Source organism: Acomys minous (assembly GCF_964271855.1).
Source record: "Acomys minous genome assembly, chromosome: 13".
Taxonomy (NCBI): Eukaryota; Metazoa; Chordata; class Mammalia; order Rodentia; family Muridae; genus Acomys; species Acomys minous.
The window spans coordinates 11,685,370-11,699,871 of NC_140495.1; the positions used below are offsets into that span (position 1 = coordinate 11,685,370).

Consider the following 14,502-nt stretch of genomic DNA (forward strand, 5'->3'; position numbering starts at 1 on the left):
GAAAGCACCCAAGCGGAAGTCCACCGTGTGCAGTCACTCTCCGGGTAGGACTTTAAGGTGATGCTGTATTGACGCGTGGCTCATAGGATCGATTAAAGGTAGTGACCGAAACAAAGCGTGGCAACGTGAGTCTCCAGATGATGCTACTGGAGCAGGCATCTGGATCCATTGCCCCAGCTTGGTTCATGTCCAAGTACCTTAACCCACAAGAGTACCCTGGGGGTGGAGGTGGGGGGAGGGCGCTATTTAAGGGGCACCTATAAAACGATCCATGAGTTCTAAGATCTCTTTTATGTTTATAATTTCCATGATTCAATGACACTTCTTGTTGTAATAACCATGGGTCTGTTTTTATATTGTTATTGTTCATGAATTTTTATTACAGTTTTTTCCCTTTAGGCTTGAAAGCAAGCATGGGGCTGTGAAATAGGAGTAATAGTTTAGATGACGCTCTTATATAGATTAGTCAGCAAGGAAATAAGGAGGCGAGGTCCCACAAACTGGGCCCGGATCCACCTCCATGAGGTGATCTTTCATTTCCTAAGTATTCTGCGTTGCCCACTTCATTTCTAAAGCAGCACTGCTGCGAAGGACGAACAACAAAGTGTTCATCCCAGCGATGGGTTTAATTTTAATCTGTCCTCATAGTTTCCTGCTTTCCCTGGCTGCTTTGGTCACTCCTAGCTGGAGTCTACTTCTAGCACAGCCACACTGCACATGTTTAGGGGCACAGAAGTCTGCCACGTGGCCACCTGAGGTCAGGGCCATCTTTCTAGCCGACTGCCTCTTGACTGGGTAGCATGGCTTGCCCTATTCAAAGCCAGCTCCACAGAGATCCAGGTGAGGATCATTCAGGATTCCACGAGGCACCTTATTACCTCCACCTGACTCGTCTGAGGGACGACTACCTCTTTGTGCTCTTTTTCTAAGGAAGTGAACCAGCCTCCCTCCCAGACTCACCTTGTGATAACAGTGAGTTCAATTCTCGAACCCTCCCTGGAGTAATTTGGATTACTAGCTAAGAACCGGAAGTGACCTCAAATAAAACTCAGTCCATAGATCTGGGACTCGTGCCGTGGTGGCAGAGAAAATCCATGAATTGGGCTAGCACGTGTCTTTTGAAAATCAGATTCATCCATTGGATTTCTCCAGACAGTGGAAGCTCTAAAGTAATTTATATTTTCCTAAAATCAAGAGAAAACATGGCCTCATTTTGTTAACCTTGCTGTGAAAATAGATGTTCTGATGTTTTAAGATGAGAAAATATGGCTTGTTTCATTGTGGATTGATTAGATCTTTGGGGCCTTAGCAAGGATCAGCTGGTTTGCGTGCAGCTTGGAGAGTCTGACCCCAACATGCAGACTGTGTCTGATGATGTATTTTACTCTGTGTCTACATAAACGTACAGCTAGGAAGTGGAATCAGCGAAAGCCCATGATGTCTATGGAAGAATACCAGGGAAGACAAAAAGGAAAAAAGAAAAATGTGGTACTTTTTAAAAACTGGTTTGGGGAGCTACGTGTGGTCACTTGTAGTGGCAATCACACTTTCTTCTGCATTGACTAGCTCATTAGTAGCATTTGTTCTGCTCCGTGGGAATGGCTTGCCTTCCTTCTATGCTGTGAATTGCCTTGTTCCTCCAGTCCCCCAAAAAAGGGGAAAAAATCTTGCTAATGTGGAGAACCAAAACCTCTGTAGGCTGCTCACGCTGATTGCCAAGGCCGCTTGGACAAAGATAAGTCAAATTCTGTTGTTGTTGTTGTTGTTGTTGTTGTTGTTGAGTTTATTCTGAATTTGCATTTTAGTTACTTGTGATCAGATCTCTTTATAGAGTAATCACTTGCATAAATAATTGCCTCTGTTGTTTTGTGCTGAGTGTGTGTGTGTGTGTGTGTGTGTGTGTGATCTCCAAGAGACCCTGCTTTCTGGTAGCAATCACACACAATGCTAGTAACCCTGGTGTGACATATATATATCCTCCCTAGGGAAATAAGACAAAATCGTGTTCTTTGTGATAGGAACTATATCTGTAGCATGTAAGTTTTTATTTTTAACTAACACTTTTAAATAAACAAACACTTAGGTGGTATAATCTAGAAATGAGAGGTTGAAAAATCCCAGGGTCAAGGAAGGTTACGTAATAGGATTCTGATGGAGAAGGAAGGCAGAGGAAACTAGTACAAATGAGTGCCCTTTGCCAGGTGTGGCCGCTGTACTGGGCATGAGTGCCTGTGCCATTAGCCCCTAGTTTCACCTGCCACGGTTTCTCCTGAGGTAATCTGGATGATCTGAATTTGAGTCAGCTCCTCCTCTTTCTCGTCTGCCCAAATTGGCCATGGGGAGCTTGGGGTTTTATTAATGAGTCTTGCGTATAAGCACTCCCCATGTAATAGAGACACAAGCCCCTCCTGTTTTTTCTACTCCTGGACTGACTGTGAAAAGAGGCCCACGTGACACTCCCTCTGCAGAGCACGTTCAAGGCCACTTTTGACTTTATTCTCAGCACCACACAAAAGAGAAGGGGAAAAAAAAAAAAACCCTGAAAGATGCGAGAATTCAGTGAGTGATGCGATGTTAATTTGTTGTTTTAAATATTACAAAGTTTGAGTTTGAGAATGCTCTACAGTTATCTGTCCATGGATGACTATGGGAAAAAGAGACAATGAAATGAACTTAGGGAGGGCCCAGGGCCTGGTCTCTCAAGAGAGTTTGCAATATGTAATATATAATTGCAGTAATAATAATTACAAGGACAGGTGGGAAGGCCCCCACACTCCAAATTTTAACTTACCCTTCAGACTAACCTGACTCAGGCTGCTGGCTTAGGGACCCAATAGTTTGTACTTAAGAATAAATAAATGCCCACAGAGTAAGGAATTAGAAAAAAAAATATTAACTTTTCAAGGGAAAATGAGCTAATAATGAAAATAAGTGATTTTGTAGATATGTATTAAGGGATGAGTAAAAGTTAAAGGAAAATGACCTTTTCAGTTTTTCTCCCTGAAGCGTTGTTTTCAATCTGGAGACTTCCAAGCTCGAGCTGTGACATAGCAGCTTTTAGCTCTTTAGCGTGAAAGCACTCCCAGCCATCCCTCCCTCCAGCTGGAGAAAAACACTGGGCTGTTCACCTCTGACCTGCTCTCTGTCCCATGCAGAACTATTATTAACAGGTAGAGGAACTTGTGTTTAACCAATATGGATGCATTTTAGTGATGGTGGGGTTGAAGTTACCCATTTGATGCTACCGTCTTCTCCAAGTATTATCCTCCAGGACACTTAAATGAGAACTAGCCCGTGTGGTCCCCTGTCAGATACTGTTGGTCCTTGGCATGTCTTCTACCAACCAGCCCCCTAACACCTGGGATGCACGTGTGTTTGTGCTGAGCATCAGCGTTCTGCCTGTGTTTGGCACAGGGTGGCGGTTACTCTGCAGATGTTCAGGATCAACATGGTATTTTTCTCTCTCTCTCTCCTTCAACCCTGAGGAGTCAGTTTATCAGACAAAGGAAGTGGTGAGGCCAGCAGAAGTTGCAGCATGACCCTGAAATATAAGTTAAATGGAATAGGTACAATAAACCTGTTTGTCAAGTTTTTGTGAAAGGCAGTGGGGTTCATTAAAAATACTCGAACAGGGAAATTTAGAGACAGTGCTTAATTTTTGCTAATGAGATGTTAAATCTTATTTCATGACCTGAAGCAAAGGAATGAATCAAATAATATTATTTATTTTCCCCGCCTAGATAAGTGAAAGAAATGCGGAACTGTAGAAATATTCATTAAGGGTAAATAAATTTGTTTTCTCTCAATATATTTTAGAAGATATATAGATAACACATTGCTTTAAATTTTTGCATTTGTCTGCTTCATCATAGGCATTAGCTGACACCACTCACAAATGCATCAATTCAACTCTTTTTTGAAGAGAGAAGAGAAGAGAAAAACAACAAATATACCTAAACACTTATATTACTAGGTTGATATAAACACATGCATTTGCAAATATATAAATTGCATATAAACTAATAAGTAGAACTTATTTATATACCTATATACATTTGTGGCCTCATTATATTATGAACATATTAATCTCTGCTATTATAGGTGCTGTGGTAGAGTGCGACAGGCTCCTTTAGCATTCACTTATTCTACAACTAATGAATAATATCCCATTAAGAATAAGGTGACAGAACAGAGTGATAGAGGGGAGAGAATTTGCATGGGCCTCTGGTTCCAAACCTTCACCCCCAGTAAAGTGTAAAAATGGATGGAAGGGAAGGAGTTTCAAATCGCAGCTTAAGAATATGTATACATTTTTTTTTTTAATATCTCCACCCCAGGCACCAACGTGAACACTATTCCCTGTCTTTCGTGCTCACTGGTGATCCAGGGGTCATTTTAGTACCTGTGAGCTATGTTTTTCCTTGAGTCCTAGTGTAACAGAACCACATGTGTTTCCCTATGTTGTCTCCAGGGGAAACCTTAGACTGCAGCACTTTGTCTTTTGTCACACCCAGCACAGTTCTTGCCTGAAGCAGTTGTCCTCAGACCTGCGCAGACACTGGCAAACGTGAAGGGTTTTATAAAATAGGGAGCATCCCATCTCTGTAGGTTGGGTGGGACTCCGGTCTGAATTCTTAAGGAGCTCCCAAACGATGCTAGGGTTACCAGTTCATGAATCCCAGGTTGAGAACACGTTATTTTAGAACTAGGCTTTCTTCACCGAGTGCAGTTTGTATGACCAATGGAAGCCCGTGGGCTGAAAAATTAAAGAAGTAATATAAAAAAAAAATCTCAGAAACAGACCCGCTTCTAGCTTGGCATGGTAGCTCATGCCTACAATCCCAAGGGCATTTAAAAGACACCTTCTAAAGGAAGCTGGTGTCCTTCTGAGAGAACTACTATTTGAAGCCAGTGGGGCCTCTAAAAATGAATGCCTGGAAGGTCAGGGCCTCCCCAAGGTCTCGAAGTCCATTGTAACCAAAGCTGTAATTATGGAATTGTGGATACACAACTGCTGAATGGATACATGCATTTTCTTTTCCTCTGTGAAAGACAGACAGGCAGTGGCTAAGACACACACAGCTCTAACCAGGTGGCATGGGGACTCAGGGTTCCTGTTTTCAGATAAGGAAACTGAGGCACAAAGGGTAACTGCTGAGTCAGAGGTGGAGTTAGACTTCCCTTCATTCCTGGATGTCTAACTTGAGATTTGAGACCGAAACACAACACAACACTTTCTCTGCCTGAAGTTTCTCTTCCTCTGCCTTTTTCTTCTACAAAGTAAACCCTGTATCCTTCTTAATATTCCCTTCCAGTTCATAGATCACGTGCAGTCCATGAGATCAGAGGGCTCCCATAAGTCCTTGTCCGCAACTGATCTTGCTGAGGCACCAGGGAAGAGTTTTCAGCTGCTCCTGTTTGAACCTCTCACACAGGAAGCTGTTGGGCAAAGTGGGTCTGCCTGTTTACCCACCTATATGGCCACAGCTACAGCTGTGACAAAAGGAAACACCTGGTACCATGGGCTGGGTGCTGGGGGGCGGGGGGGGGGGGGGGAGGATGGGAGGCAATGCTGGTAGATATCCCAGGATGCGTTCATCTTGTACAACCAGCAGGGCACTCTCTGCTGGCCACAGCAGATGCTCCATGACTGAGCAAAGAGAGCATCCTAGACGTAGCTGGGCAAGAGACCGGCAGCTGACCAAGTGAGCCTGCTTTTCCACTTCATCACATCCAGTAACCAGGCAGGCCCTGAGGGCACAGGACAAGAGGCTCAGCAGCCTTCTCTCTTTCTCTGATGTGGCTGGGGGCGCAGCTGGTATGATGAGGCCCCTAATTTAGACATTAAGAGTCAGAAACTTCTCGAGGCTCAAAGCAAACCTCAGCGAGGCTCCCACACAAGCCTGTTCATCAGAGATCGCTCCGGTCAACCCAGTCCTCAGGGATGGCTTTGAACTGAGGTCAGCTCCACCTTAGGGTTCAACTCTTCAGAGAGATCCCCCAAACTCAGTGGTCAAGGTAAGACGCCGTGAGCCTTAGAAAACCCTCCCCTAAACACAGTTGCATTTTGGGTTAGGGGGCGACACATGCATTTGCTAGTAACAGGTCTGTGTGACTAAAAGGCTTCAGCTCCAGGGGCACAGGTGTGTATTTCAGGGTGCATGGGAGAGAGTGCCATGGGTGGGAAGCAACTGCGTGTGTCTGGCTATGGGCTGCAGAAACGACGCTGGTTAATGATACAAGATGTATTGTGAGGTGGCTTGATATCTTTCTGCAGGAAGTAATGACGGCTGTGTGTGTGGCTGTCGCATTCATTTTGAGTGAACACAACCCAGGTGTGTACACGGAAGGACGTGGTGGGAAACAATGGGCAGAGTGTGGGTTTCCAGACCTGGGTGGAGGATTCCATCTTTGTCTGACCTTGGACAAGGACTCATCCTTTTTTATCTCAGTGATTCCTTCCTTTCCTCTCCCTTCCCTACCTCTCTATCTTTCTCTCCCTCTCTCACTTCTTTCTCCTTTCCCCTTGCTCCCTACATATTTCTTTCCATCCTACCTCCATCTCCGTCTTAAATCGCACTGATCCATTAATTAACCAATTAATTGGTTTGTGTGTGGCATAGCCACGATGTGCATTTTCAGGAGCTGGTTTTGCCCTTCCCTCAGGTGGGTCCTCAGGTCATCAGGCTTGGCAGCAAGCACCTCTGCCCACTGAGTCAACCATCTTTATTTTGTTGTTATTTTTACTTTCATTTTTTTTTCTTCCTCCTTTTCCATTTCCCCTTCTTTATTATGTATAAATAAGTTGTACTAGGCATTATAAACATTATATATAAAATGATCCTTTGGGCACTTGGCGCATGAAATATAAATGAAGCCACAATCGCTGTTATTTTTATGGGAGGTGTAAAATGCTTCTGTGTCAAAGGTGAAATCAAATATGAACCGTGATGGGGCTTATGACTACCGCTATCTAAACACCGGCTTTGTGGTTCAGTTTGTCATAAACATACAGCATCATTTTCTCTCGTGTAGGAAAAATGGACCCAAGTTCCTTTTCCTTAGAGCACATCAGTGAGCCTGGTGAGGAATAGAAGCATCCTAGTTCAGTTTAATTCCAGGACTTCCGTGGAGCTAAAGAGCACATCCATGAGGCGTGGCACCCTTTAAGTAGCTGCCTCTCAGACAAGATCGCTTTTTGAACCAGTCCTTGGCCGTGGCTCTAGTTGCGTGGCTGATGTGTTCTGTGCTGACTTGCAGGGCTCTGCAGATGTTGCTGTCAGTGTCCTTGCATGCTGAGAGATCCCAGGCCAGCCTTCTGCAGCTGGGAAGAGCAGCTAGCAGCTCCCTGAATTAGGGGCTTGTTTACCATGCTGTCTGCGATAATCATCTGTTTGTTTTAACTAGGAATGCTCTGCCTTCATCAGCGGCATCAATCCTCATATTTTAACGATAAGGCCTTTGAATCTCACAGTAGTGTTTGCATTCACGAGGGGGCGCGGGGAGGGACGGGGCGAGGGGGAGCCTCAGCATAGCTTGCATTTTCTCTTGACGGGCTCTGGAAATCAACGCACAATGTGCGTCTCTATCTTTCACCCTTTCTCCTTCATCTCAAACAGAAAGGGAGACACGCTGAGGTCTACAGCAGAGACTCTTTCTGGATACATCCATTTCAAGAAATATTTGATTTAGAATCACACACACACACACATACATACATACACACATGCACATATGCACACACGCATGCACACACATGAAACAGATCCTTGTGACTCAAGCCTTAGCACAGGGAACATACTCTTAGCTCTCATTCTGGAGTCAGACTCTATACCCATCTGTGGTTTCTACTTATTTCATTGCAAATACCCAGCCGGGGACGTGCTCGGTTGGTAGAGGGCAGGAAGGAAGCCCTGGCAACTAGCCCCAGCGGCCTGTAAGCAGGGGCTGGCAAATCCCAGGACTTGGGAGGTAGAAGTAAGAGGATCAAAAATTCAAGTCAACCTTAACCTCGGTTTTAAGTTGGTTGTGGGGTGTGTAAAAAAAAACAAAACAGTGATTGAGAAAAGAGAGAGGTAAATTAAAAAACACTGAAGGAATGGCCAATCTTCAGGACTCACTAACAGGCCACCCTAACTGAAGTGCAGTGACTCACCCGTGGTTTTGCTCATGGTCCCCCTCTTATCTCCCAGAGTTTGCAAAGCAGAACTTTGTGGCCTGAAGGTGAGAATTGATTATTTTCTCACCGAGAGCGCAGGAATTCTTTGAAGACAAGAATCACGCCTAGTCACAAGTCGAATTTATTGATGAGACTTATCACTTATTTGGGGGGGAGACTTGGGTTGTAAGCCGGCAGCCACCTGATGTCCCCTTGTTTGTCAGTAAAGGATTTCTTGTCCTAGTTGGCCCACACGTACCTGACAGATACTTCCTGTTTTCAGTTCTGATCTCCGGTTGCAGCACGCACGCCTGGATTAACTTCTCTCTAAAAATCCACCTTAGAACACGATAATAAAAGTTTAAATGCAAATGGCCAACACATAAACAAGCGCAAAACCTTAATTTTTAGAAACACTCATTCCTTATTAGAGTGCAGTTTCTTTTCTAGGTCTTTGGCACCCAGAGGTAAGAAAGCACAGTCACTGACCCTGTCCCCGAGGTGAAGTGGGGATCTGTAGCCTGGCAGAAACATTAGTGTGACCCCAGGAGCATCCAGGGGATTGTTGGAGAGGTGTCTCCTGAGTCACTCTGTGGGTTAGCGCAGGCTCAGAGCAGTCACCTGTCACACCAAGATGGATTTGTTAGAGAAAGCAGCAGCAGGAGGATGAGGTGAATGGAACGCAGTTAGGCTTGCTTCAGAAGCTCAGCGCTTCCCCCGCTTCCCCCACCCCCACACCCCCAAAGCCTTGTACCCAACAAGGACAGCTCAGTCAGGATGCCCTGGCGGCCAGGGGGTGACGGGGCATGAGGACGCCTGTGTGTGTAGACTCACTCACTCACGTAAGGTCTTGTAATAAAACAAGATTGCGTTATGACAGGTGCATCGCTCCATCTGCTGGCACAGGGAAGCATAAGAGTCATTTCCGGGACAGAGCAGAGTTCCTGTCGGGACAGGCCTTCCTGGCTTCAGTCTCCTGGGCCCTCTCCCCTAAACACAGTCTTCTCAAAGCCATTTTCAGAGGAGACCACCAGGCATCGCTTTCAAGTGAACCGAGACTCTGTGCCACATTTGGACCAAAATGGTGGTTCTCGTTGTTTTTTCCCCAGGGATCGCAGGAGACTAGTCGGGGTTCATACCTCTGAAAAGGGAGCACTGTGACATCTGAAACAGGTGGCAGGTCACCAGAGGACCTCCAGCTCTTGGCTTCACCTTGCTGCTGGCGTAGTCTCTCTACAAGCCAGCAGCCGCAGCTCCGACTGCTTCTCTCCCACAAACCCTAAAGGTGCACCCCAGCTTTGATCTTTTTCTCTTTGAAGCCACCTCAGATATTGGATGTAGCCTGTGTTCTCACCACAGGGTGGCCACGCCATCTCTAAAGAAAGGTCCGGGGCAGGAATGCATGCTCAGACCCAGGTGTAGGAGGCAGGAGGGTAGCCGTGACTGACTCTTTGGTGTGTGAGAACTAGCCACCACATTCTAAGATTCTTTTCCTGGTGGGATTCCAAAAGAGAATTACTAGCCCCTGACTATGGATGCTGAGTAACTGTTAGCCGTGTTATTGGATGTAAGAGGGATTATTTATTTATTTATTTATTTGAATCATGGGTTAGTCTGTTTTCCTTGAATGTTGGCAACTGTATAAAACAGATTTATTTAGAATTCTTTTCTACAATACTTACTGAAAAGCAAAGTACTTAGCAAAGTTTTACAATTATTTAAAACTGATTGCAATGTTCTTTTTTTCTTAAAAAAAAAAAAAAGACTCACTTTTATTTTATGTATGTAAGTATTTCGCATGTACGTGCCCTGTGTGTGTGTTTAGTGCCTGGAGAAGCCAAAAGAGGATAGTAGATTCCCTGGAACTGGAACTGCAGAGTGTTATAAGCTGCCTTGTGAGTGCTGAAACTCACACCCAAGGGGTGCTCTTGACCACTGAGCCATCTCTCCAGTTCCCAAGTGCAAATTTCTTAAAGAAAGTGTGCTCCTTTCAACTCGTAGAACACCCATGAGGGGCCGATTTCACAAGCCTTCTCCATTACTCCACATACTATTGGCTCTGTCAACATTCACGCCGACGTGCACATGGGCTGCCTAGCCAGATAAAGCCAGGCCCTCCTCAGTCCAACTTAAGTGCAAATACAAGCCTTGCTAGACTCAAAAAAAACATCAAATACTGCCTCCCACTTGACATTTTTCTGTGAGTTCTTTGCCATAATCAGGACACCAGGTCATTGAACTGATGACCAAGAGGACCTGGGTGCCAAAACTTCAGCATCCCTAGGGGTGGCCAAAAAGAGGAGAGGAGTAATGAATGGGAAAACACAAAGAGTGGTGTGTGAGAGAAACCCCAGGTCCTGAGCGATGGTGTCCTGGAGCGAGTTCTGTTCAGCACCAAGGAGCATGGCAAGCAGATACTATTACACCCACGTAGGCAATTTCACCTGGTGAGTTCTGGAGTGGTTTTGTACATATTTTTTATGGAATACTGGAACCTGGAAATACATACAGCATAGAGGGGAAAACTACATTAATCTCTAATGATCCATTATACATTTTTTTTAAAAAAAAATCAGCTATATTCGACACTACACTTTGATACCCCGCTTCTCCTCGCTGATAATAACACATCTCTTAGGACAAAGGGAGTCACAGCTTTACTGCTTTTGAACGTGTCAGACCTCTGTTGGGAAAGGCATTTGGCCTGGTGGTGCTTGGGGAGGCTAGTGTCGAATAGAAAGGTAAACGGCTGTAAGCCGTTAAGCATTTAGAAGGGTGCTTCTCAATCTGTGGGTTGTGACCCCTTTCAGCAAACCCCTATCTTCAAAATATTTAATCATGATTCATATCAGTAGCAAAATTACAGCTATGGGGTAGCAACAGAAATAATTTTATTTTTGGGAGTTACCGCAACTTGAGGAACTGTTTCAAAGGGTCAAATCATTAGGGAGGTGGAGAACCACTGATTTTGAGTACTAATAGTTTGTTTGTTGTTTGTTTGTTTGTTTTGAGACAGGATTTTTCTGCATTCCTTGGCTGTTCTGGACTAGCTTTATAGACCAGGCTGGCCTCAAACTCATAGAGATCTGCCTGTTTCTGTCTCCCCTAGCGCTGGGATTACAGGGGTGCGCCACCATGGCCAGCTCTAATAGTTCATCTTAAATGTTAACTTGATTTAGAAACCTCTGGGAGATGGAAACACCCTTTTTTGGGTTTATGTGTATTAGAAACTTTCTGGGGGGGGGGACAAAAACTGTCCTGAATGCAGGTGACACCATCCCATGAACTAAGGAGCTCAGATTGAATTTTTAAAAATCAAAAATGAGGAAGCCAGCAGACTGCTGGCGTGCTCTTTTCTCTGCTTCCCCAGCAGCCATGTAGCGAATTGAGCAAGGCTGCTGCACTCTCTCTGCCATGGAAAGCAGAGAGAGCAAATCTATTAGCTAAAATATACCTTCTGTGTGTGGGTTGTTTGTGTTGGATCCTCTGATCACAGCGATAAAACTACACACACACACACACACACACACACACACACACACACACACACACACACACACAGTCCCACAACCTTAGCTTCCTGTTACGGATTATGCAGAATATTAGTTGCTAGTGGTTTGGAGTTGGAGGAGCAATTTTGAAACACCTAAAACTTGGGGTTTACAATTGTGGGTAGTAAATTCAATCCCCTCTGAATGTGAAGATGAAAACAAAACCAAAAATCATAATAACCATGAACCTGTAGATAGGAATTCACACCCTTAGAAGAAACCACATCTTTTTTTAAAATGTGTTTTCTTGTTAGTTTGTTTACAGTTAAATACGTGGTTACTTGACAACCAGTAGCCGGAAGTGATGATGGGCAGGCAGGAGCCTCTGGTATTCCTTTTAGGTCCCTTACAGATAATGTGCAACTCCTGGGTTTTGTAACTACTGCAGAGTCTTTGGAAGGCTGTGTTCAGTGACCATAGCTAGGGTCTCAGGAGCAGGGACAGTGTGTAGTTATTTATCAACAAGTACTCTAGAGACAAACACTATTGAGAGGCTGAGAGGAGAGCAAGCTGGGAAGAGCCAAAGGGTAAGCTGCCGAGAGTTAATACAAAGAAAATGGCCTCTTCCAGGCCCACAGCATGAAGTGAAGCTAAAACGGCCTCTGGACTGTGGACCTCCATCTGTGGTAGTCCCTAGTGGATTAGTTATTTTTCTCATGGCTGTGACAAAAAAAAAATCTGACAAGAGCAACTTCAGAAAGGAGGGATTCAGTTTGGTTCATACCTTTTGAGGGTACAGTCCATCCTGGTAGGCAAGGTGTGGTGGCCGGAGCAGGAGGCAGATGACTTCACTACAGCCACAAGGAGCAGGCAGAGACAGAGCAATGCCATGCCAGCATCATTTCTGTAAGTCCTGAATACCCATGGGACAGAACCACTGCCATTCAGGATGGGTCTTCCCACTCAGGTGACCCTTTCTGGAAACCCCCTACAGTCACACTCAGAGGTGTACAACCTAAGGGATTTCTAACCCCATCCACCTGACAACAAAGCAAAGGGTGACTTGAGGTGAGCTGAGGATCTTTCTTTCCAGGCTCCACAGGTGGTTCAGCCTGAGGCTAGGCACTGGATGGCCCTCCATGCCCCAGAACCAAGTGGGAGGCATGGCGGTATGCACTTGGAATCCCAGCACTGAGCAGGTGGAGATGGGCAGAACACTGGCGTTCACTGGCCAGTCAGCTTAGCGTGATTGGCCAGCTCCAGGCCAACCAGAGAGACTTTGTCTCAAAAAACCTAACGGAACAGCAGTATGTGAGGAATGAAACTCAAGGTTGGCCTCTGGCCTCTATATATGCATGCATGTACACACATTACAAATATGCACCAGCACACAAATTCTCAAATTCTCTCTCTCTCTTACACACACACACACACACACACACACACACACACACACACACACACACACGCACAAGCACAAGGGCACGTGTCCTAGAAGGGAGATTTGTGTCCATGACCTGAACTCCACCAGAAAGGTGAACACCAACACCAAGTATTCTGTGACAGCTGAGCACAAACATACGTCAGCCGGCGTTAATGGCATTTCCTCTGCACCTTTACCAGGGAGAAGAGCCCTGCCTGAGTCCAGCAGGTTTCCAGACACCTCTCTCTGGGGGGTCTGCAAGTCTCTCACACTTCCCCTGGGCAGACTCACTCACCTGCAGATCAGAGCCTCCCCCTGGCCTACAACTGAGCATAGTGGGGGCATCCCTTTACAATTGAATCCCCAAGATTAAGTTTTAGATATCAAACTTTTTATCATAGAAAAATGTCAACACATGAACAGAACAGGATCATGGGTTCTGATCTTCTGATTGCACATGGGAGTATCTGGTATTTTGCCTTTTTTTATTCTAGATATATCTATGACAGCACCAAGCATAGCAATCTGTGTGGCTGGGTAAATGACCTAGAGGATGGGCGTGGTTTCAGAGCAGGAACAGGATCTCCAGGTCTGAAATCAAGGGTGAAGGCATTGGAGCCATGGTTCCAAAGAGTGGGACCTCCACTGCACAGGCCTTGGGCGGGTCAAGCTGCTCACTTTTATTTTCAAGGCTCAGATTGTCCAGAAACCCGGGGACTGCATCTGACTCTGACGCTTGAGGTTGCCTCAGTGTCCTGTGACACCCAAGATGACATGTTCTGAGTCCTAGGCCATACAAATGCACAAGACACCCAAAGGGTTTGCTTCATTTTGTCTGCATGTGTTTCTTGTCTGTATGTGCAGTAGCATACGCACATGTATGTGGAGTGGGGGGGGGGGGAGGCCAGAGACAACCTTGGGTGTCCTTCCTAGGGAACTGTCAGCCTTTTTTGTTTGCTTGCTTTGTGTTTTTCTTTTATTTAAATTACCCATTTATGTTTTTTATTATCTTTTTATTTTTTACATATACATTTATATTATTACACATATATACACTATATTACCTACAACAAGAAGAACCATAACACAGTCAGGAATTATATAAATGTTACATTCTTAGTGTTTTGGCCAAAACACTAAGAATGTTTTGGGTTTTTTGAGACAGGGTTTCTCTGTGTATCCTTGGCTATCCTGGACTCACTTTGTAGACCAGGCTGGCCTGGAAACCACAGAGATTCACCTGCCACTGAGGGCTGGGATTGAAGGTGTGCGCCAACATGCCCTGTCCTTTTTTGTTTTGTAAACAGTGTTTCTCACTGACTAGGCTAGACTGATTGGCCAGCTAGCATGAGACATCTATGCATCTTTAGCTACCAACAGTGGGATCACAGACATGCACTGCCATGCCTACCTTGTTAGTTGGTTACTAG

General features: G+C 45.2%; 1 protein-coding gene across 6 annotated transcripts in view; it reads left to right on the top strand.

Moving 5' to 3' along the window:
• Positions 1 to 14,502, top strand: part of ARPP21 (cAMP regulated phosphoprotein 21) — a 167,912-nt gene that overhangs the window by 12,462 nt on the left and 140,948 nt on the right. Inside the window, exon 1 of one of the 6 annotated variants that reach the window (XM_084753526.1) lies at positions 5,583 to 6,018. The exons of the other annotated variants lie outside the window; for them this stretch is intronic. The gene's annotated coding sequence lies outside the window, so the exon portion shown is untranslated. Of the gene's footprint in view, positions 1 to 5,582; positions 6,019 to 14,502 lie in introns of those variants that run through there. 6 annotated transcript variants of the gene reach the window in all.